General features: G+C 42.8%; 1 protein-coding gene across 2 annotated transcripts in view; it reads left to right on the forward strand.

The window, feature by feature from the left end:
- NPSR1 (neuropeptide S receptor 1) overlaps positions 1–25720 on the forward strand; it is an 814072-nt gene that overhangs the window by 471057 nt on the left and 317295 nt on the right. The window lies entirely within an intron of this gene.

Below are 25720 nucleotides of genomic sequence, written 5' to 3' on the forward strand. Positions count from 1 at the left end.
ATTTAATTTAATACTTTGTGACATATCCTGTGTTGGCAATGACAGAGGTCAAACGTTTTCTGTAAGTCTTCACAAGGTTGCCACACACTGTTGTTGGTATGTTGGCCCATTCCTCCATGCAGATCTCCTCTAGAGCAGTGATGTTTTTGGCTTTTCGCTTGGCAACACGGACTTTCAACTCCCTCCAAAGGTTTTCTATAGGGTTGAGATCTGGAGACTGGCTAGGCCACTCCAGGACCTTGAAATGCTTCTTACGAAGCCACTCCTTCGTTGCCCTGGCGGTGTGCTTTGGATCATTGTCATGTTGAAAGACCCAGCCACGTTTCATCTTCAATGCCCTTGCTGATGGAAGGAGGTTTGCAGTCAAAATCTCACGATACATGGCCCCATTCATTCTTTCATGTACTCGGATCAGTCGTCCTGGCCAACTTTGCAGAGAAACAGCCCCAAAGCATGATGTTTCCACCACCATGCTTTACAGTAGGTATGGTGTTTGATGGATGCAACTCAGTATTCTTTTTCCTCCAAACACGACAAGTTGTGTTTCTACCAAACAGTTCCAGTTTGGTTTCATCAGACCATAGGACATTCTCCCAAAACTCCTCTGGATCATCCAAATGCTCTCTAGTAAACTTCAGACGGGCCCGGACATGTACAGGCTTAAGCAGTGGGACACGTCTGGCACTGCAGGATCTGAGTCCATGGTGGCGTAGTGTGTTACTTATGGTAGGCCTTGTTACATTGGTCCCAGCTCTCTGCAGTTCATTCACTAGGTCCCCCCGCGTGGTTCTGGGATTTTTGCTCACCGTTCTTGTGATCATTCTGACCCCACGGGGTGGGATTTTGCGTGGAGCACCAGATCGAGGGAGATTATCAGTGGTCTTGTATGTCTTCCATGTTCTAATTATTGCTCCCACAGTTGATTTCTTCACTCCAAGCTGGTTGGCTATTGCAGATTCAGTCTTCCCAGCCTGGTGCAGGGCTACAATTTTGTTTCTGGTGTCCTTTGACAGCTCTTTGGTCTTCACCATAGTGGAGTTTGGAGTCAGACTGTTTGAGGGTGTGCACAGGTGTCTTTTTATACTGATAACAAGTTTAAACAGGTGCCATTACTACAGGTAATTAGTGGAGGAAAGAGGAGACTCTTAAAGAAGAAGTTACAGGTCTGTGAGAGCCAGAAATCTTGATTGCTTGTTTCTGACCAAATACTTATTTTCCACCATAATATGCAAATTAAATGAAAAAAAAACAGACAATGTGATTTTCTGGTTTTTTTTTCTCAGTTTGTCTCCCATAGTTGAGGTCTACCTATGATGTAAATTACAGACGCCTCTCATCTTTTTAAGTGGTGGAACTTGCACTATTGCTGACTGACTAAATACTTTTTTTCCCCATTGTATGTTTGGGGGCTACCTATTCCTTTGGGGTCTGCTCAGGGGCAGTTTAGATTTCCCCTTTCTTGCTTTAGGCTTATTTAGCTCTCCGGCAGTGTTGAGGTGTCTAGGATCATCGTAGGTACGCTCCACGGCTACTGCTAGTTGTGTGGATAGGATCAGGGGTCTGCAATCTGCTTAGTTACCAACCTCTCTAGTTTTCTGTGGTTTAGCTTGGTCTTGCTTTCCTCCTCGGTGACCCAATCATAACAGCATGTATTTGTCCGTGATACCAGCCGGTACAAGCTAGTGTGTGAGGAGCGTACAGCTCTATACGGTGTAGGTAAGGAAAAATGAAAATCTACTGCTATTTTTTTCCATAGTCACACACAGGTGCTGTCTCTGTATAGATTTGACTGTAATCAAACAACAGATATAGGCTACTGTTTGACAAGCGGACAGCTCGATACGGTGTCTGTATGGAAAATTTGAATTCTCCGTCTATTTTTTAACGGAGTCACACACACATGCTGTCTCTGTATAGATTTGACCGTCATCAAACAGCAGATATACGATATTGTTTGACAAGCGGACAGCTCTATACGGTGTATGTATGGGAAAATGAAATTGTCCGTCTATCTTTTTACGGAGTCATACACAGATAGCATGTATGTGTCCGTGATACCAGCCGGTACACGGTAGTGTGTGAGGAGCGTACAGCTCTATACGGTGTATGTATGGAAAATTTTAAATCTCTGTCTATTTTTTTACGGACTCACACACACACGCTGTCTCTGTATAGAGTTGACAGTAATCTAACAGCAGATATAGGATACTGTTTGACAAGCGGACAGCTCGATACGGTGTATGTATGGAAAAATTTTAATTCTCCGTCTATTTTTTAATGGAGTCACACACACACGCTGTCTCTGTATAGATTTGACCGTGATCAAACAGCAGATATAGCATACTGTTTGACAAGCGGACAGCTCTATACGGTGTATGTAAAAATTGAAATTTCCATATATGTATTTACGGAGTCTCACACACACATGCTGTCTCTGTATAGATTTGACCGCTATAAAAACAGCAGATATACAATACTGTTTGATAAGCGGACAGCTCTATACAGTGTATGTATGGAAAAATGAAAATCTCCGTCTATCTTTTTACTGAGTCACACACAGATATCATGTATTTGTCTGTGATACCAGCCGCTACATGGTAGTGTGTGAGGAGCGTACACCTCTATACGGTGTGTGAAAAAATGAACGCTCATTAACTGTGCAGACAAAAGGAATACAAGTTTTTTGCTTTGAAAAAAGCAGTCTGCACAGCAGTGTGCATACAGCAATGCAGCTATCAGGTAGCCTTATAAGGCAGCCTAATAACCACCAGAGCTGCTGCACAAAAAAATATCCTCCCCTGTCACTGCACACTAACTGTTGGGTTGTACAGTGAAAATCGCTATCAGCAGAAGCACAGTTTTTTTTTCCTGCCTAAACATTCTCCCTATTGAGAACGAGCAGCAGCAACCTCTCCCTATGCTAAGATCGGCAGAAGTAAGATGGTGGTCGGCATTCAGGGCTTTTATAGCCATTGTGACGCCACACAAAGCCAGCCAATCACTGCAAGGCCCTTCTCTAAGATGGTGGTGGCCACTCACCATGTCATCGCGTTGCTCACAGTGTGCGTCCTTGATCATTGGCTGAGAAAAAGCGCTGGAAGCATTATGGGAAACGCAACTTTGGCGCTCGAGTCGGCGACCTTATGGCTGACCTCACGCTATGGTTGGGTTTCAATCGGTGAAACTCGACTTTAGCGAAAGTTGGCGACTTTTGAATTTGACCGCCCGTTTCGCTCAACTCTACTCGTTAAACCTTACAAATTTGAACATATTATGATTTGCATCAGGAATAGAAGGCTTCCCCATAATGTATTGCAGACATCACATCACATTATATGACACTGGCAATCAGGGGAGACTATCATGGCCTGTATAAAAGCTGATGCAGGGAATGCAGCAGAAATTTTGAGTGAATCTGAATAGTGAGATAGCATCACAGCTCATAGCTTAGCAATATAGATAGAGATAAAGCCATAAAACAAGGGACAAAAATAGTGTGTGTTGTCCAGCTGCAGTAGTGATTCAGTTTAGTGTAGTAGTCTGAACATAATAAAGGATTCATTTGGTGAGGTAGAGAGAAGAGCTAGCAGAAGCCATGAGAGTGATTGATCACACAGTGATATAATATAACTGTCAACTACTGTAAAGCAATTACACATTAATTTTTATTTGCCATGCATACCTAACAATATTTGTTAAAGAAAAAAAAACTAAGCATCTGTGTCTGCTAGAAACATTGTGCATTTCCTCAAGCTACTGTTCTGAGTTTTTGTATTTCTTGTCCTTTTTTTGGACAAGTGGGACAATTGTGTTAAAAAATATGAAGGATAATTTAAAAAAAATTTGAAAATCCAGAAATGTAACTGCATGGCGAAAGAAAAAGAGGTAATGACAAATTAAATACCATTAAATCTAGAAATATGAATGTTGTAGCATTAAGTAGCAGGAGCACCACCTCTGACACCAGCTATCCAAGCTTAGTATTACCAAATGCAAATCATTATTTTAGCCTTATTTATCTCCAGTAAGCATATTGGTGGGGAAGATGTAAGTAGTATATGGCACATCACCTCATCTCAGTTACAACAAGATGATGTTACCTCTGACAGTGACATCATGAGTAAGGGTCCCACTACATTTAGCGATGCACCAGCAATCCCGACAACGATACGACCCGGTCAGGATCGCTGTTGCATCGCTAAATGGTCGCTAGTGAGCTGCCAAACAGGGAGATCTCACCAGCGACGCAGCAGCCCGTCGGCGGTCGTTACTTACCTGTCAGACGCATCGATGATGTCTTCCACCTTCGTCCATGCATCGCTCGTCGGCGCCAGCGGGACACCAGCGAGAGGAAAATGGGCCTGGACGTTCTCGCGCGATCAGCGATATCCAGTGGGGAGCCGGGTCGCAGGTACGTGTCACATGTAGCGAGATCGCTAGCGATATCGCTGTTGTGTCACAAAATCGGCGACGCATTAGCAAGATCGCTAGCGATCTCGCTATGTGTGAAGGGGGCTTAAGAGTCAGTGTTTTGCAGTCTTTTTCCTCTGTCTCCATGAGAGTTAATATTTTACATTGCAGAGTTTCCATTGTTCTATCAATGACACCTCTGACTTTTCTGCTCCTTATTCCCTTAAGCCACAGCACTCTGGATTTTAAGGAAGATATTTCATAACAAATTCTTCCATTTGATGTACTTGATGAGATGAACTGTCAGCATTTTGATTTTAGGAGATGGGAATGGAGAATACATAGTACATGATTCAAGCACTTAGCCTACTGATGGTTCTGTTAGCCATGGTGGTAGGGGCATCCTTGCAGTGACAGTAATATTTGCACTATGACTCAAGGCAAATCTAGAGGGGGAATTATGAGAGGGGTAGAACCTCCAGACTTTTTCGACAATAAGGCCGGGATCACGCTTGCGATTTAAACGGACGAGTCTCGCATGGTAATACACGGCGGGACTCAGGAGCGGGGCGTGCGGCCGCATAGCAATACATGGAGCTGCACGCCCCGCTCCTGAGTCCCGGCGGCAGCGCCGTGTATTACCATGCGAGACTCGGCCGTTTAAATCGCAAGTGTGATCCCGGCCTAAGACAGTTGTCTGCTGAGTGATGATTGATAGTTGACAAGACCTAGGAACCAGATTGAGGTGACAAGGCGTTGTCATTAGTGGAGGAGCATGATAGTGTTGGAAAAATTGAGCACTGGCATGACCAGATAAAAGATCTTTCATAAAAGGATGATGCTGCAAATGATGTTGGTGGTGATTGCATCATAGTACATGAAAGCTTTAGCCATAGCAATGGTAGAGGTGAGTCCTATGTGTGGACATCTCAAGTGTGGGAATTCTTTTCCATGTTGCAAAAAGATAAATCTTTTGCAGTATAGAGGCTGTAAAGGAGGAAAGTAAACTGCGGAGAATCCAACTCAAACTGAGTTGGAACTATAGCTCACCATCTGCATATGAGGCAGCATTATCTGCTTATGAAGCAAAAGCAAGCTCGACAGCAATACGAGCAAGACACAAGATATTCTCCTACCTCTTCTGTTAGCTCTCACCTTTCTGGTGGCAAGGGCACATTCTCAAACATTCTCAAGTTATTACCTAGTCATTTTTGGTGATTTCTATACTCTTTCTCCACTTTCTCCATTGTGTTGTCAGTTCACCATATGTTTGGAAAATCCATTTGTGTGGAAACTCAGTTCTCACATGTCCAAATTTGCCACAATCACTACTATCCATGTATATTGCGAAATGATGGCACGTGTCCGGGGGCGATTAAAAAATACCTACTGCAGCTGCCATTATGTAACATTGGATGGCTCCTTGTCAACTATAGCCAGGTAACTTCGTAAGTGACAATAGCAGAAACAACATGGCTGCGGTGTATTTGGGCAAATTAATGCATTCTTGCTGGTTGTTGCATATCCTTAATTTGGTTATGAAGCAAATATACCCCTCTTGAAAAAAGTGGTGAAAATTGTTAGGAAAGTGTGTGAGCTGTTGTGAATTCTCTTGCTCGGAGTTCTGAGCCGAAGCTCCCTATGCTCCCTCTCGTGGCTGCTGAGAGTAGTGGAGCTGGTCAGGTGGATGGAAGTTCCGCACCTGACGACGATAATTGGAAACCTGGGATTACTGGTTGGGAGCATGTAATTGAGCTGGCTGCCCTTGGAGGTTGCTGGTGATTTGCTCCATGTGCATTTAGAGCTCTTTTGGCCCCTGCCTGTTCTGCATGGTTCAGCTAAGTGATTCGTTTGCTAATCCTTTGCATCTAATTTGGTTGTGTCTTTTTTTTGCTTTTTGTTTTGCTGCTCGGGTTCAGCGTGCTCCCTGCTGGGGGCAGCACTGGGCCCTGCTTCATATGTTGCAGCTTTTTCAGTCCCCTGTTATGTTAGTATCTTTATGCTTTGCTGCCAGTTTATACCAGAGTGCTGATCTAGCGGGGGTGAGATCGTGTGACCTCAGGTTTTTTGTATATCAGAAGTGTTGGACTTTTTCAGGGTTTTGTGCATTATTGCAGACAGTATCTTTTTTGTCCTGTCCTGTCTAGACAGCTTGGGCCCCACCATTTGCTCAGTCTGTTCTCTGCCTGTGTTTGTGTCTCATCTTGTGTCACCGACAATATATGTTTGGGGGCTGTCTATTCCTTTGGGGATCTGCTCCGGGGCAGTTTAGATTTCTTCTTTCTGTCTTTAGGCTTAGTTAGTCCTCCGGCTGTGACGAAGCGTCTAGGGCATCGTAGGAACGCTCCACGGCAACTGCTAGTTGTGTGGATAGGATCAGGGGTCTGCAATCCGCTTAGTTACCAACCTCTCTGGTCTTCTGGTGGCTTAGCCTGTTCCTGCCATCCTCTTCGGTGACCCATTCATAACAGTGAGCACTTCAACCCTACTTATATAGTAACTATGTTGCAACCCCTGTGAGCAATGCAAGGTGGTGAGGAGATTGTGATTGAAAGTGGTGTAAACAGAGTTCGATGTGCCCTGCTGCAAAATGTGGACTTGGTCCCCCTGCCCCCTCATGTTGGTCAGATGTATGGGCTTTTGTAGCGTTCTAAATGCTATAAGGGCATACAGATTGCACCCTCTCCCCCATTATGTACTAATATCCCCAATCTTGGGCTCCTCTCAGGTATATACAGGTGCTTCTCACAAAATTAGAATATCATCAAAAAGTTAATTTATTTCAGTTCTTCAATACAAAAAGTGAAACTCATATATTATAGAGTCATTAGAAACAGAGTGATCTATTGCAAGTGTTTATTTCTATTAATGTTGAAGATTATGACTTACAGCCAATGAAAACCCAAAAGTCACTACCACAGTAAATTAGAATACTTTATAACACCAGCATAAAAAATGATTTTAAAATCTGAAATGTTGGTCTACTGAAATGTATGTTCAGTAAATGCACTCAATATTGCAGCTATGGAGAAAAGACATCAAGGACAATGGAATCCATCAATGCTTGCAGATTACTGTTAATCAATTGTAAGAGATGATTCTATGCAGAAGTACAAGAGAAAAGCAAAAAAAAAATTGGCACTGAATAAAGACCAAATATTGTAGTGCAATTTCTGTAACGGTTTATAATTTGCAATAGTGTTTAGACATGTTTTAGTTATTGGAATTGTTGCTAAGTTCCCTCTAAATAAGTATAAGAAAATTGGCATAACAAAATATTCTACATCTTTATATTTGCAAAAACAATAATGTTTCAAAATACTAAAACTTTTATCCATTAATTATATGTAGCAGTAAAAGAAAAAAATCTTTGATATCATAGAAACAAGAGCCAATTAAAAATGTAATTGTCAGGTTTGAATTCAGCAGGTCAAAATCATTAGGAAATTTCTCATTTCATAACTGAGCCTGACATCTTTTGAAAATATGTAGCACAGTGTTATGGGAGGATGCGGTGTTAGCGGTGTTGGAGACAGTTGCAGTGGGGGTGGCTTCTGTGACTGTGCGGTTTATACTGATGTCATCGGACCAGTCCCTGCTCCTCCATTCTAAATAATCCTTACAGTCCCTTTTCAGCTGCAGTGTTTTTTGTTATTATATCAATTTCCAATTTGCTCACATTGTCGACTTTATGAGGGAAGTATAATCTAGGTCATCCTGAAAATCATGACAATTGTTAATTCTGATGGTCATGCAATTACAGCTAACTTTCCTTTTGAATGAAAGACTGTGCATGAGGGCAGCGAAACACATATAAAGAAATGTTTCCCACTTATTCCTGAAAGTTTCATTATTTTAGAATGGTGACTTGAAAGTCACACATAAAGCTCCAGGTGAAATGTTCTCAGAAAGGTATATCGCTGGAAAATTACAGTCATTATTATGTGATGCTTCCTCTTTCAAAGAATCATCCAGAGATAAAAAATAAAAGTATCAGTTATTTGCGTGATGCATTCCTTTGAATCGTGTTTACTTACGTCATTCAGGAGTGCTTGTGGTGTATTAGACCTGGCTACTGGGAAATCAAAGTGGTCCTTGTAGAGCAAGTTCATAGCGAAATCGCACGTAGTGGGAGTCCTCCAATTTGATGAACTATAAAGAACTTAGGTAGTTTGTTTATTCTGACTTGAAGTCATCATTTGCTGAATACAACAATATGAGAGATTAAATAGTCAAATGCCAAAGAAAGAGGTTGCCAGTGTCAGACAGAGGAACCGACAGTGCAGGAGATCGAGAATAAATGTAGAAAATGTATCGTCAATTGAACACTTATCCCATATAAACGGATACATATTGTGTTGCCTGTGCTTGTTAGGCAGGGAATAAATATAAATTATTTGCAGTGTACAGTGAAATATACACATGCTCTATAGAATTTACACTGCTCAATAATTGTTATGATTTCCTGTACAATAGGGGATCACATCACTAATGAACATGAATAATCTAATATGGGGTATGTGCGCAATCTTTTCAGATCTGAAGTAGTATTGGATAACCCTTTCAAGAGAACATTTCAGCAAATTTTTCATGTTGATCTGGACACAGGATGTAGTAATGGCTGCACAGCAGTTTTTTGTTTTATTTTTTTATTTCCCCTCTCCATTGGAACACTGAAATAGCACAAAAAGAGGACTTAAAAATCCTCCAATAATAGAAAACAGCAAAAGAGCAAAAAGGTTTACCCATCCAGGCCTCCAGACAAATGCACTATCAGGATGCAATGAACCAATATAATTAAGATGGCAACACAGGTGCAAGAATACCGATGAAACAACCGCTCACAGCCTACCAATACATGGAGGGGGTGGTTGCCTGGTATGTTAATGCATAATAAAAAACTTGTATGCGGCGCTGTTCACACTATGGCCATGCACAGCATCCAGGCCAGCCTAGTAGTGACACCCTTCTATTAGCTCAGGCGGGCTGCCCAGCGCTATCAAAATGCACGCCATTTGAACAGACACCGCAGTTTACAAGACCAAAGGGGCCCAACTGCACCATGAATAAAAAGTGCAAAACACATTAAAAAATGTGGCGTATTAGCTGATATTTTGGCCAAAATACATGAGCCCATAACCTGCTCCAAAGGTCTCCACGTTTACGGGTACCTAACACTAATTCCTAACACTGAAATAGCAGAAAAAGAGGACTTAAAAATCCTCCAATAATAGAAAACAGCAAAAGAGCAAAAAGGTTTACCCATCCAGGCCTCCAGACAAATGCACTATCAGGATTCAGTGGACCCATATAATTAAGATGGCAACACAGGTGCAAGAATACCGATGAAACAACCACTCACAGCCTACCAATACATGGAGGGGGTGGTTGCCTGGTATGTTAATGCATAATAAAAAACTTGTATGCGGCGCTGTTCACACTATGGCCATGCAGAGCATCCAGGCGAGCCTAGTAGTGACACCCTTCTATTAGCTCAGGCGGGCTGCCCAGCGCTATCAAAATGCATGCCATGTGAACAGACACCGCAGTTTACAAGACCAAAGGGGCCCAACTGCACCATGAATAAAAAGTGCAAAACACATTAAAAAATGTGGAGTATTAGCTGATATTTTGGCCAAAATACATGAGCCCATAACCTGCTCCAAAGGTCTCCACGTTTACGGGTACCTAACACTAATTCCTAACACTGAAATAGCACAAAAAGAGGACTTAAAAATCCTCCAATAATAGAAAACAGCAAAAGAGCAAAAAGGTTTACCCATCCAGGCCTCCAGACAAATGCACTATCAGGATTCAGTGGACCCATATAATTAAGATGGCAACACAGGTGCAAGAATACCGATAAAACAACCGCTCACAGCCTACCAATACATGGAGGGGGTGGTTGCCTGGTATGTTAATGCATAATAAAAAACTTGTATGCGGAGCTGTTCACACTATGGCCATGCACTGCATCCAGGCCAGCCTAGTAGTGACACCCTTCTATTAGCTCAGGCGGGCTGCCCAGCGCTATCAAAATGCATGCCATGTGAACAGACACCGCACTTTACAAGACCGTTTGGTCTTGTAAAGGGGGAAAACTTTTCAAGATGGGTGGTGATCAAGACAGCCCTTTTGAAGTCAGCCATTTTAGATCCAACTTTATTTTCTCCAATGGGAAGAGAGTCATATAACATATCAAACTTATTGAGAATTTCACAAGAAAAACAATGGTGTGCTTGGTTTTAACATAACTTTATTCTTTCATGAGTTATTTCCATGTTTCTCTTTGTTTACAACCATTGACATGTCGCAGAGGTTAACACACGAGGAGTGGATAGAAAGTGCGCTGATGTCTGGTGAACACAGTACCCGGGTCATTGCAGCAGATTTCAATGCAAGACACTCTACGCAAGAAAACTGTCACCATTCCCATTTTATTTAGGTGTATCCATATAATTGGCCCACTGAAAAAAATTTGCCTCATCACTGAACATAATGATCTGCGTAAACTGAGGGTCCTGTTCCAATTTTTATTTGGCCCATTCTGCAAATTCAGCGCACTGATCTGGGTCATCCTCGTTGAGATGCTGCAGCAGCTGGATTTTGTAAGGGTGCCATTTCTGAGTAGCTAATATCCACCGAAGGGATGATCGACTGATGCGAGATCGGCACGCTGTATTTGCAGAATGGGCCAAGCGAAAATTGGAACAGGACCTTCAGTTTACACAGAACATTATGTTCAGTGATAGGGCAAATTTTTTGGGTGAGCCATTTATATGGATACACCTAAATAAAATGGGAATGGTGACAGTTATCTTGAGCAGGGTGTCTTGCATTGAAATCTGATGCAATGACCCGGGTACTGCGTTCACCATACATTAACACAATTTCTATTCGCTCTTCATGTGTTAATCTCTGCGACATGTCAATGGCTGTAAACAAAGAGAAACTTGTAAATAACTCATGAAAGAATAAAGTTACGTTAAAACCAAGCACACCATTGTTTTTCTTGTGAAATTCTCAGTAAGTTTAATGTGTCACATGACCCTATTTCCATTGGAAAAAATAAAGTTGATCCAAATTGGCTGACTGCAAAATGGCCGCCATGGTCATCACCCATCTTGAAAGGTTTTTCCCTCCCATATACTAATGTGTCACGAACAGAAATTGATATCACCATCCATTCCTATTTTATTTAGATGTATCCATAAACATGGCTCACCCTGTAGATCTTGCTATAAGGATCATTTGAGATCTTAATGGGATATTAAAACATTTAAAAACTATATTTCTAATATATTGTTCCAGAAGGACTGCATATAAATATTTCAATTTTATTCAGATATTGAAATACCCAGTTACTGTTTGCATAGGAAAAATAATTCATTGCGTCATCAGTTAGGTGAAACTTTACTTGGATAATGAAAAAAAGAACCTTGACAACTCTAGTAAATGATTAAATGAGCCTAGTGTAAAAACCTCAGACCATGACTTCAATGGTATGGAAGCTGTTCTGCAAACCTTATTTGAAAAATATCAAAAAAATTTGAAGGTGGTATGAGATGATTTGCAAAAAAAATCAATCAAAAAACAAGGGGGCATATTTCCAATCTGAAAATGAAATGTCTTTACTGAATACTTTTGAAAAGAATCAGGATATCATAAAAAAGCCATTGGACAACAGAGGCAGCCTTGTCCTTTTTGATCATTCAAAGTACAGATTAATCTTTTACTCAATATTAAAGGACACAAATACTTATGCAATATTTGACAAACTTCCAAGAGGCGCTTACATTAATATGTTGATCATACTAATAATTGAGGTGCTTGATGAGAATCTAATCTCAAAAACTTAATTTAATTTTATGGTACCTAAATTTCAGATCATCCCTACCTTTTATGTGGTTCCCAAAATACTTAAGGACCTGGACTCACTGAAGGAATACCCCAATGTGTAAGAAGTTAGTCAAAATGTCAGCATTAACTTAGACCAGATTTTACATCCCTTTGTTGTGAAACTGCCATCCTTTATTAGAGTTATGGTGGTACTGCTGGTCAAATTAGAGGATGTGACACTAGATGAGAATGTAATTCTGGAATCTATTGATATAAATTGTACAGTAACTAGCTGAAGATCCAGGCGTTGCCCGGGCAAAGTAACTAACTACGGTTAGCTATAACAAATTATAATAATTATATCCATCTATATATATACAGTTGTGGCCAAAAGTATTGACACCCCTGCAATTCTGTCAGATAATACTCAGTTTGTTCCTGAAAATGATTGCAAACACAAATTCTTTGGTATTATTATCTTCATTTAATTTGTCTTAAATGAAAAAACACAAAAATAATTGTCCTAAAGCCAAATTGGATATAATTCCACACCAAACATAAAAAAGAGGGTGGACAAAAGTATTGGCACTGTTCGAAAAATCATGTGATGCTTCTCTAATTTGTGTAATTAACAGCACCTGTAACTTACCTGTGGCACCTAACAGGTGTTGGCAATAACTAAATCACACTTGCAGCCAGTTGACATGGATTAAAGTTGACTCAACCTCTGTCCTGTGTCCTTGTGTGTACCACATTGAGCAAGGAGAAAAGAAAGAATACCAAAGAACTGTCTGAGGACTTGAGAAACCAAATTGTGAGGAAGCATGAGCAACTTCAAGGCTACAAGTCCATCTCCAAAGACCTGAATGTTCCTATGTCTACCGTACGCATTGTCATCAAGAAGTTTAAAGCCCATGGCACTGTGGCTAACCTACCTAGATGTGGATGGAAAAGAAAAATTAACAAGAGATTTCAACGCAAGATTGTGCAGATGTTGGATAAAGAACCTCGACTAACATCCAAACAAGTTCAAGCTGCCCTGCAGTCCAAGGGTACAACAGTGTCAACCCGTACTATCCATCGGCGTCTGAATGAAAAGGGACTGTATGGTAGGAGACCCAGGAAGACCCCACTTCTTACCCCGAGACATAAAAAAGCAAGGCTGGAGTTTGCCAAAACTTACCTGAAAAAGCCTAAAACGTTTTGGAAGAAAGTTCTCTGGTCAGATTAGACAAAAGTAAAGCTTTTTGGGCAAAGGCATCATCATAGATTTTACAGGAGAAAAAAAAAGAGGCATTCAAAGAAAAGAACACGGTCCCTACAGTCAAACAGGGCGGAGGTTCCCTGATGTTTTGGGGTTGCTTTGCTGCCTCTGCCACTGGACTGCTTGACCGTGTGCATGGCTTTATGAAGTCTGAAGACTACCAACAAATTTTGCAGCATAATGTAGGGCCCAGTGTGAGAAAGCTGGGTCTCCCTCAGAGGTCATGGATCTTCCAGCAGGACAATGACCCAAAACACACTTCAAAAAGCACTAGAAAATGGTTTGAGAGAAAGAACTGGAGACTTCTAAGGTGGCCAGCAATGAGTCCAGACCTGAATCCCATAGAACACCTGTGGAGAGATCTAAAAATGGCAGATTGGAGAAGGCACCCTTCAAATATCAGGGACCTGGAGCAGTTTGCCAAAGAAGAATGGTCTAAAATTCCAGCAGAGCATTGAAGAAACTCATTGATGGTTACCGGAAGCGGTTGGTCGCAGTTATTTTAGCTAAAGGTTGTGCAACCAAGTATTAGGCTGAGGGTGCCAATACTTTTATCTGGCCCATTTTTGGAGTTTTGTGTGAAATGATCAATGTTTTGCTTTTTGCTTCATTCTCTTTTGTGTTTTTTCATTTTAGACAAATTAAATGAAGATAATAATACCAAAGAATTTGTGTTTGCAATCATTTTCAGGAAGAAACTGAGAATTATCTGACAGAATTGCAGGGGTGTCAATACTTTTGGGCACAACTGTATAAAGCTGAGTGTATAGCCCCGCAAACTCCGCAGAGCCACATTCACTATAATATCCCACATCATCCCGTCAGAGCCACCGGACTACTACCCCTAATATCCTACATCATCCCATCAAAGCCACCCGACTACCACCCCTAATATCCCACACATCCTGTCAGCCACAGCCACTGGACTACTTCCCCTAATAACTCATATCATCCCGCCAGAGCCACTGGACTACTACCACTAATATCCCCCATCGTCCCATCTGCCAGAGCCACTGAATTACTACCCATAATATCCCACATCATCCCGTCAGAGCCACCGGACTACGACCCCTAATATCCCACATCATCCCATCAGAGTCACCGGACTACTACCTCTAATATCCAACATCATCCCGTCATCCAGAGCCACCAGACTACTACCACTAATATCCCACATCATCCGATCAGCCAGAGCCACCGGACTACTACCCCTAATAACCCACATCATCCCGTCAGAGCCACCGGACTACTATCACTAATATCCCACATCATCCCTTCTGCCAGAGCCACTGGATTATTACCCATAATATCCCACATCATCCCATCAGAGCCACAAGACTACAACCACTAATATCCCACATCATCCCATCATAGCCACCGGACTACTACACCTAATATCCCATATCATCCTGTCAGCCAGAGCCACTGGACTATTACCACTAATACCACACATTATCTCATCAGAGCCACCGGACAACTACCCCTAATATACCTCATCATCCCATCAGAGCCACCGGACTACTACCCCTAATATCCCACATCATCCCGTCAGAGCCACCGGTCAACTACCCCTAATATGTCAAATCATCTTGTCAGAGCCACCGGACAACTACCCCTAATATCCCACATCATCCTGTCAGCCAGCGCCACCAGACTACTACCCCTAATATCCCACATCATCCCGTCAGAGCCACCGGACTACTGCCCATAATATTGTACATCATCCTGTCTGAGTCACCTGACTACAACCCCTAATATCCCACATCGTCCCATCAGCCAGAGCCACCGGATTACTACCCCTAATATCCCACATCATCCCGTCAGAGCCACCGGATAACTACCCCTAATATCACACATCATTCTGTCAGAGCCACTGGACTACTACCCCTAATATCCCACATCAACCCATCAGCCAGAGCCACTGGACTACTACCCCTGATATCCCATATCATCCTGTCAGCCAGAGCCACTGGACTACTAGCACTAATATCCCACATCATCCCACCAGAGCCACCGGACTACTACCACTAATACCACACATTATCTTGTCAGAGCCACGGGACAACTACCCCTAATATACCTCATCATCCCATCAGAGCCACCGGACTACTACCCCTAATATCCCACATCATCCCGTCAGAGCCACCGGTCAACTACCCCTAATATATCAAATCATCTTGTCAGAGCCACCGGACAACTACCCCTAATATCCCACATCATCCTGTCAGCCAGCACCACCAGACTACTATCCCTAATATCCCACATCATCCCGTCAGAGCCACCGGACTACTGCCCATAATATTGTACATCATCCTGTCAGAGTCACCTGACTACAACCCCTAATATCCCACATCGTCCCATCAGCCAGAGCCACCGGATTACTACCCCTAATATCCCACATCATCCCGTCAGAGCCACCGGACAACTACCCCTAATATCACACATCATTCTGTCAGAGCCACTGGACTACTACCCCTAATATCCCACATCAACCCATCAGCCAGAGCCACTGGACTACTACCCCTAATATCCCACATCATCCCATCAGCCAGAGCCACTGGACTACTACCACTAATATCCCACATCATCCGGTCAGAGCCACTGAACTATTACCCCAATATGGCACATCATCTCATCAGCCTGGTGTCGGAACCAGAGCGCTGATTGGATTTGCCTTGACTTCCATACCAATGATCCCTTTAATAGAAGCCTGGGGTCAGAATCAGAGCATAAGGGATTTGCTTTAACTTCCAGACCGGAGATCCCTTTAAGAGAGGCCTGGGGTCAGTACCAAAGCGCAGAGTGGATTTGCCCTCACTTCCATACCGGGGTTCCGATTAAGAGTGGCCTGGGGTCAGAACCAGAGTGCTGAGTGGAATTGCCCTAACCTCCAAACCAATGATCCCTTTAATAGAGCCTGGGGTCAGAACCAGAGCGCTGAGTGGAATGGTCTTAGCTTCCATACCAGGGATCACTTTAAGAGAGACCTGGGGTCAGAACCAGAGCGCTGACTGGATTTGCCCTGACTTCCATACCGAGGATCCCTTTAAGAGAGGTCTGGGGTCTGAACCAAAGCGCTGAATGAATTTGCCCTCACTTCCATACCAGGGATCCCTTTAAGAGGAAAGGTGTGCCTATGGGACTATGGGATGGAGGATGTGTGATGGGTATGTGGGCACCGGAGTGGGGGATTCATATCTGTCATGTGCTCTCTGCTCCTTTCTGGGCGGCAGACAATGTCTGGAAGCTTATGTTCCCAGGGATGCTAGATTTCTCCCACCCAGTCAGTGTCTGCTGAGGTGTTGTGGATCGGGAAAACTGTTGCTCATAGCAACAAATCACAGCTCAGATTCTTTTAAACAGCTCTGGTGAAATGAAAGATGTTTCGTGATTGGGTGGGGCTATGTGGAGTGGGTGTGGCTGATACACACATACATTCATTTTTATATATAGTAATATTCCCCATTAAGCAAGGATCAGGGTGGTTGAAAACTTCCTCTAAGTTTGGGCAATATACCACATACGTCCTTTGTCATTAAACTACTTTGAATTATCTTAACACATTATTATTTTTCGTTTGATGGTAAGTGCCTCCACCAGCTTGGGGGGTGGGCACAATGGAGAGTTCTTGTGACCCATCATTTGCTACCCTCCTCCAGGGCTAGTGTGAGGAAACCATCATTTTTCGAGATGGTGTGGCAAATATCCTCTTTTAACCCCTTCCTGACATGAGACGTACTATCCCGTCCATGGGACCTGGGCCCCTATGCCCATGGACTGGATAGTACGTCTAGCGGGATCAGCGGCGCCCATGTGGTGAGCGCCGCTGATCGTGGCCGGGTGTCAGCTGATTATCACAGCTGACACCCGGCACAATGTGTCAGGGGTGGTCACGGACCGCCCCCGACACGTTAACCCCTTGCACACCGCGATCAAACATGATCGCGGTGTACCGGGGGTTAAAGGGAAGCATCGGCAGGGAGGGGGCTCCCTCCGTACTTCCCTGAGCCCCCCACGGCAGCGCAATGTGCAGCGCTGCTGCGGGGGGCTCCTTTCCTCCAGCCCCCCCGAATCCAAGATGGCGACGGGGGCCTTCGGGGGCCTGAGGAAGCTGGCTTCCTCAGTGCCTGCAAAGCGCAGGCATGAGGAAGCCTTCTGCAGTGCCTGTGTCAGATCGCTGATCTGTCACAGTGATCTGTGATGTGACAGATCAGCGATCTGTCACAGGACAGTGATGTCCCACCTGGGACTATTTAATAAAGTAAAAAAAAAAATAAAAAAAAGTGTTAAAATAATTAAAAAAAAATCGCCAAATAAATTAGAAAAAAAAAAAAAAATATTCCCCCAATAAATCCATTTTTTGGAAATAATAAAAAAAAAACCAATAAAAGTACACATATTAGGTATCGCCGCATCCATAATGACCCGCCCTATAAAACTGTCCAATTAGTTAACCCCTTTAGCGAACCCCTTAAAAAATAAAAAAAAAAACGAAGCAAAAAATAATGATTTATTATCATACCGCCAAACAAAAAGTGTAATAACACGCGATCAAAAAGACGCATATAAATATCCATGGTACCGCTGAAAACATCATCTTGTCCCGCAAAAAACGAGCCACCACACAGCATCATCAGCGAAAAAATAAAAAAGTTATAGCTCGCAGAATAAAGCGATGCAAAAATAATTATTTTTTATATAAAATAGTTTTCATTGCATAAAACCGACAAAAACATAAAAAAATGACATAAATGAGGTATCGCTGTAACCGTACTGACCCGAAGAATAAAACCGCTTTATCAATTTTACCGCACGCGGAACGGTGTAAACGCACCCCCCCAAAAGAAATTCATGAAACGCTGGTTTTTGTTCATTCTGTGTCCCAAAAATAGGAATAAATAGCGATCAAAAAATGTCATGTGCCCGAAAATGGTACCAATAAAAACGTCAACTCGTCCCGCAAAAAATAAGACCTCACATGACTCGGTGGGTCAAAATACGGAAAAATTATAGCTCTCAATATGTGGTGATGCAAAAACTATTTTTACAATAAAAAGCGTCTTTTAGCGTGCGACAGCTGCCAAATATAAAACCCGCCATAAATAGTAAATCAAACCCCCCCGTCATCACCCCCTTTGTTAGGGAAAAATACTAAAATTAAAAAAAAAGTATTTATCTCCATTTTCCCATTAGGGTTAGGGTTAGGGCTAGAGTTAGGGCTAGGGCTAGGTTTAGGGCTAGGGTTAGGGCTAGGGTTAGGGCTAGGGTTAGGGTTAGGGCTAGGGTTAGGGCTAGGGTTAGGGCTAGGGTTAGGGCTCAGATTAGGGTTAGGGGTGTGTTGGGGTTAGGGTCGGAGTTATAATTGGGGGGTTTCCACTGTTTGGGCACATCAGGGGCTCTCCAAATGCAACATGGCGTCTGATCTCAATTCCAGCCAATTCTGAGTTGAAAAAGTCAAATGTTGCTCCTTCCCTTCCAAGCTCTGCCATGCGCCCAAACAGTGTTTTACCTCCACATGTAGGGTATCAACCTACTCAGGACAAATTGCAAAACAATTTTTGGGGTCCAATTTCTCCTGTTACCCTTAGGAAAATAAAAAATTGGGGGCAAAAATATCATTTTTGTGGAAAAAAATGTTTTTTTATTTTCACGTCCGAGTGTTATAAACTTCTGTGAAGCACTTGGGGGTTCAAAGTGCTCACCACACATCTAGATAAGTTCCGTGGGGGGTCTAGTGTCCAAAATGGGGTCACTTGTGGGGAGTTTCAATAGTTTAGGTACATCAGGGGCTCTCCAAACGCACATGACACCTGCAGACCATTCCATCAAAGTCTGCATTCCAAAACGTCACTGCTTCCCTTCCGAGCCCCGACGTGTGTCCATACAGTAGTTTTCTCCCACATATGGGGTGTCAGCGTACTCAGGCCAAATTGGACAACAACTTTTGGGGGTCCAATTTCTCCTGTTACCCTTGGGAAAATGAAAAAATTGGGGACTAATTGATCATGTTTCTGGAAAAAATACGATTTTTTTATTTTCATGCCCTGGCATTATAAACTTCTGTGAAGCTCTTGGGGGTTCAAAGTGCTCACCTCACATCTAGATAAGTTCCTTAGTGGGTCTAGTTTTCAAAATGGGGTCATTTGTGGGGGGTTTCCACTGTTTAGGTACATTAGGGGCTCTCCAAAGGCAACATGACACCCGCAGACCATTCCATCAAAGTCTGCATTCCGAAACGTCACTACTTCCCTTCCGAGCCCCGACGTGTGCCCATACAGTAGTTTTCTCCCACATATGGGGTATCAGCATACTCAGGACAAATTGGACAACAACTTTTGGGGTCCAATTTCTCCTGGTACCCTTGGGAAAATAAAAAAATGGTGACTAAAAGATCATGTTTGTGGAAAAAATACGAATTTTTTATTTTCACGCCCGGGCATTATAAACTTCTGTGAAGCACTGGGGGGGTCAAAGTGCTCACCACACATCTAGATAAGTTCCTTAGGGGGTCTAGTTTCCAAAATGGTGTCATTTGTGGGGGTTTCCACTGTTTTGGTACATCAGGGGTTTTCCAAACGCGACATGGTGTCCGATCTCAATTCCAGCCAAAAACGTCAAATGGCGCTGCTTCCCTTCCGAGCTCTGCCATGCGCCCAAATAGTGGTTTACCCCCACATGTGGGGTATCAGCGTACTCAGGACAAATTGCACAATAACTTTTAGGGTCCTGTTACCCTTGGGAAAATAAAAATTTGGGTGAAAAGATCATTTTTGTGGAAAAATATTCAAAAAAATTCCTGTGACGCACCTAAAGGGTTAATAAACTTCTTGAATGTGGTTTTGAGCACTTTAAGGGGTGCAGTTTTTAGAATGGTGTCACTTTTGGGTATTTTCTATCATATAGACCCCTCAAAGTGGCTTCAAATGTGATGTGGTCCTAAAAATAAAATGGTGTTGTAAAAATGAGAAATCGCTGGTCAACTTTTAACCCTTATAACTTCCTAACGAAAAAAAAATTTGGTTCCAAAATTGTGCTGATGTAAAGTAAACATGTGGGAAATGTTAGTTATCAAGTTTTTTGTGTGCCGTATCTCTGTGATTTAAGGGCATAAAAATTCAAAGTTGGAAAATTGCGAAATTTTCAAAATTTTCGCCAAATTTCCGTTTTTCTCGCAAATAAACGCAAGTTATTTGAATGAAATTTTACCACTAGCATGAAGTACAATATGTCTCGAGAAAACAATGTCAGAATCACCGGGATCCATGGAAGCATTCCAGAGTTATGACCTCATAAAGGTACAGTGGTCAGAATTGTAAAAATTGGCCCGGTCATGAACGTGCAAACCACCCTTGGGGGTGAAGGGGTTAAGGATGATTCATAGATTACATTTTTGTCCTACAGAGCAGTTTCTATTGTTTATAGATAGTCTTAATGTTAACAATGTTGGATTACTGTTCACCTTGGAGATGGATGGATCTAAATTTTCATTTTTAAAAGGATCTAAATGGAATTTTATCTACTTGAACATACAGAAAACCAACTGCAACCAATAATTTATTGAACTGGGAAATTATACATCTGACACCGATTAAAAAAGGTACACCAAAGGGACAATACTATAGAATTAGGAGGAATTGCTCCATACTAGAAGATTTCCATCAGAAAGCAATAGATTTAAAGCTTAGATTCAACCAGAGGAGCTACCAACTCACAGTTTAATTCTCCCTTTGCAAAATCTGTAAACAGAGATAGTAAATCACTTCTCATATCACTCCCTAAAACTGAGGAAAAAGGACCCATGAAGATAAATGCAACCTTTGATAACCAAGCTAATGAAACCTCATATTTCTAGAAAACACTGAAGTATTCTACTTGCTTATTCAGATTTGAAGAATGCTACTTCATTTTGTCCTAGTGTAACATGTAAGAAGCGGAGATCAATTGGGGATGGCCTAGTTTATTGTTTCTAAAAGAGACCAAATCAACAAGGCACTTGGTTGGACAGGAGCGTTTGTGACACTTTTAGGTATGGTGATTGTGGTTTCTGCAAATGGATGGGACATTCAAAAAAATGTGTTATTGCATTTACAGGAAGGCAATATTTTATGAGAGACTTTCCTAGCATCAAAGTGACAGGAGATGTCTATTTGACTACCTGCTCCTGTTTACTTGAAAATGTAAGGAAAATAAACATGAATTAAAAAACAGATAGTAGAGTACATTGGAGAGATTAGACACAAGAGGAATACCCCAACTGCACAACACATTAGCAAGTATCACCAAGGCGATAGATATCAAGTCAATTTCTTTCTGTGTGTGGAAGTTGTTACACAAAATCAGAGAAAAGGTAATCGGAAAAAGTTGATCAGACAAAGAGAGTGTCAGTGGATTTTCTATTTGGGTTCTCGCACCCCCCAAGGTTTAAATGAGCAGTTTCCTGGGGTATTCCCCACAAAGTGTGGGGTTTGCATCTCCTGGGGTATTCCCCACAAAGTGTAAAATTATTTGCTTTGAGCCTCCTTTGAGTACATCCCGTTAAATGCAATATTGATTGCCCTTGGCATCTACTAAGTGCATGGAGCTGCAGGTTGGATTGCTCCTGAAGGGGAAAAAAATTTCTTTAAGGCTATGTGCCCACGTTGCAGAAAAGCTGCGGAAATGCGAATTCGCATGCATTTTCCTGCAAAATGCAAGCATTTTGCAAGCGTGCTTAGCTTGCAGAATGCTTGCGCTTTTGCAAGCGATTTGAAGCTTCGCTTGGAAAAGTGCTTGACAAGTGTGACCAACTTTTTACTATTGATGCTTCCTATGCAGCATTAATAGTAAAAGACAGAGTGTTAAAAATAAAATAATAACAGATCGCTACATCAGAGGTCATTCGTGCAGTGCATCCCTGGGAACGGAACTTGCCGCAAGCAACAATGAGGACCGGAAAAGCTCCGGCGGCTCACAGAAGGTAAGTGTGATGGTCAAGGGTCACTGGACACACCGCCTCCAGCAGGGCGAATTTCTCTGACACACGTGACCCTGGATACACTGCCTCCAGTAGGGCGAATTTAAATATTGAAATATGCAGCCGAATACACCGCCTTCAGCAGGCGACTTTCAGTATTACACGTATATCTGGCTACACTGCCTCCAGCTGGGTGAATTTACACAATTAAGGGAAACATCAGGGAAACCGATACAATGGAGGGCCCTGCGATAGGGAACGGGGACGTGGAGACCTCCTGCACTCCCCTTAGTTAGTGTCTCTACACTCCTGATGGTCCCTAGGCAGGTTCCGCACCCGGCGACGAGCAGGATACCTAAAATGCCCTAGCTTGCCCTGCACCTAGCCCTTTCTAGTGAATTGGACGGTGCAGAAACTAATCCCACCGCTGCACTAAAACACATAAGGGAAGTCACAAACAGGGAAAACACCACTTAGCTTTGCTCTGTTGCTATTGCTCCAAGCAACAGAGTACGACACCAAAGTTCAGCTTCACCCCTGAAGCTCGACTCCTGAATTCAGCTTCCACCTGAAGCTATAACACCAGAGCTCCCCTGAGCTGCCAGGAACTCCTCTCCGTAGTTCCTTCCTCCACCAGACTTGGTTGGAAATGAGCAATATCACCAACAGTGATTGCAACACCTGACACTCTTTTATAGGTCAGAGCCAGAGCAATCACACCTGCTTTATAATCACGTGCACTAAGCTAAAGTAACCAGAGTGCAATGACCCTAGCGGCCACCGGGGGCAAAACTAGAACTGAAACCACCACAGTACAATGACCCTAATGGCCACCGGGGGGCAAAACTAACTTTAAGCACACAGCTTAAGGAAAAAAAAAGGTTACTTGTGCATTTATCTGTCATAATCCAACCTGGATCATGACAGTAAGTATATCCTTATTTTTTATTTTGATTCTATTTTTTACAGAGATATGGTACCCAGGGCATGGAGGAGAGTCTCCACTCCTCCAAACCCTGGGTACCATCTGCACATGAAGCGCTCACTTTACGCATGGTGGGCATAGACACATGCATAAAGTGAGCATCTCAATGCAATCCTATGGTGGCATAATCGCCTTGATTCCGCAGAAATAATGGACATGCTGTAGATTTTACCGCTATGCGATTCCGCAGCAGTAAAATCCGCAGCATTGACACAGCAACTACAGAATCCCATAGGATTGCATAGGGATGCGTTTTTTCTAAGCATTTCCGCAGCCGCAAAAACGCTGTGGAAACGCTAAAAAAAGCAGCGTGGGCACACAGCCTAAATCTTCTGCCTTAGCGAGTGTGAACAAACTGAGTGTGACCGGAGTGTAAGTACGAACGGTGGTAAGTGTGTGACTTGTGATTCAGTGACTTTGGATTTAGGGAATTTCTAGGGGAGGTATTACTGAATTGCTGTTATATATTACTAATACTTTTTATTTCTTTTTACTTAACTTTTCTGTCTGGTGCAATCCCTATTAGGAAATGTGCTCCACTATTGGCAATGCCATCCGGTGTACATCTTGCCACATGTATGCATTTCTTGAACAGCTAGTCGAGGGTGCATATTGCTGTGCGAGATGTGAGCACATTATGCATTTGAAAGCGCAGGTACTGGAACTTAGTGTGCAGCTGGCAACACTGAGATCCATACATAATATAGAAAGGAATCTGCTGCTCACTGAGCAGATGCTCAATGGGATAGATGTGGGGGAGGATGTCATCAGAGGTCATTCACGCAATGGAGCTGCAGGACAGTAATGCAGCTAGCTGGGTGATAGTTATAAGGTGGGGTAGAAGGAAAAGTGCAAGGTAGGCTAGTATTGATCTGGCACACCCCAATAAGTTTGCTAAGATGGCAGATGAGGGGGATGTCAGTACAGGAGTAGCACTGCTGCAGCAAGGCTTGTTCTCTGAAAGCCGGACGAGTGTCTGCTCCAGTGAGAGGGGAAATAGGAGAGCAGGGCAGGTCAAATAGGTGCCGGTAGTGGGGGACTCAATTATTAGGGCAATCTGTCACAAAGATAGGAATCGTCAAACAGTGGGCTGCCTACCTGGCGCTCGAGTCCGACACATCGCTGATCGGGTTGATAGATTACTGGGAGGGGCTGATGAGGATCCAACAGTAATGGTGCACATTGGCACAAATTACAAAGTTAGAGGTAGGTGGAAGGTCCTGAAAGATGATTTCAGGGAATTAGGTCACAAGCTTAAAGCAAGGACCTCCGAGATGGTATTCTTTGAAATATTGCCTGTACCACGTGCCACGCCAGAGAGGCAATGGTAGATTAGGGAGATAAATAAATGACTCAGTAATTGGTGTAGGAAGGAGGGGTTTGGGTTCCTGGAGAACTAGCCCGACTTCTCAGTTGGCTACAGGTTCTACGCTAGCGATGGGCTGCACCTCAATGGGGAGGGTGCAGCTGTGCTGGGGGAGAAAATGGCTAGATGGTTGGAGGAGTGTTTAAAGTAGGAATTGGGTGAGGGTATTTATTTTATAGGAGGGGAAGATAGTGCAGATAGTGACCTGGGTACAAATAAAGAAATTGGGGGTGGCGTGGGGGGTGGGGTTAGAACAGTTAAGATTTTAGGGAAGAATAGAGTTACAGAGAGATACATAAAGTGCATGTATGCTAATGCCAGAAGCCTCACCAACAAAATGGAGGAATTAGAATTAACTTTGTTGTAATATAATTATGACATGGTGGGGTTATCTGAGACATGGCTGGATGAGAGCCATGACTGGGTGGTTAATTTACAGGGCTATAGTCTGTTCAAAAAAGACCGTATGAATAAGCTAGGGGGGTGTGTGTGTTTATATGTAAAATCATCCTTAAAACCCATCCTGCGTGATTATACAGTATATGTGAATCTAATGAAAATGTAGAGTCGCTGTGGGTGGAGATAAGGAGAGAGGGAAAAAATGATAAATTATTGATAGGGGTTTGTTACAAATCTCCAAAAATTATGGAAGCAACAGAGAATATCCTCATGAAGCAAATAAATGAAGCGGCGACTCACAGAGAAGTCATTATTTTGGGGAACTTCAACTACCCTGAAATACATTGGGGAACCGAAACCTGCAGTTCCAGCAAAGGTAATAGGATTATGACAGCTATGGGAGACAATTATCTTTCACAACTAGTTCAGGACCCAACAAGAGGGGGTGCAATGCTAGACCTAATATTAACCAACAGGCCAGACCGCATATCAAATATAAGGGTT

Source organism: Dendrobates tinctorius, unplaced genomic scaffold (genome assembly GCF_039654945.1).
Source record: "Dendrobates tinctorius isolate UK_male_01 unplaced genomic scaffold, ASM3965494v1 ptg000162l, whole genome shotgun sequence".
Taxonomy (NCBI): Eukaryota; Metazoa; Chordata; class Amphibia; order Anura; family Dendrobatidae; genus Dendrobates; species Dendrobates tinctorius.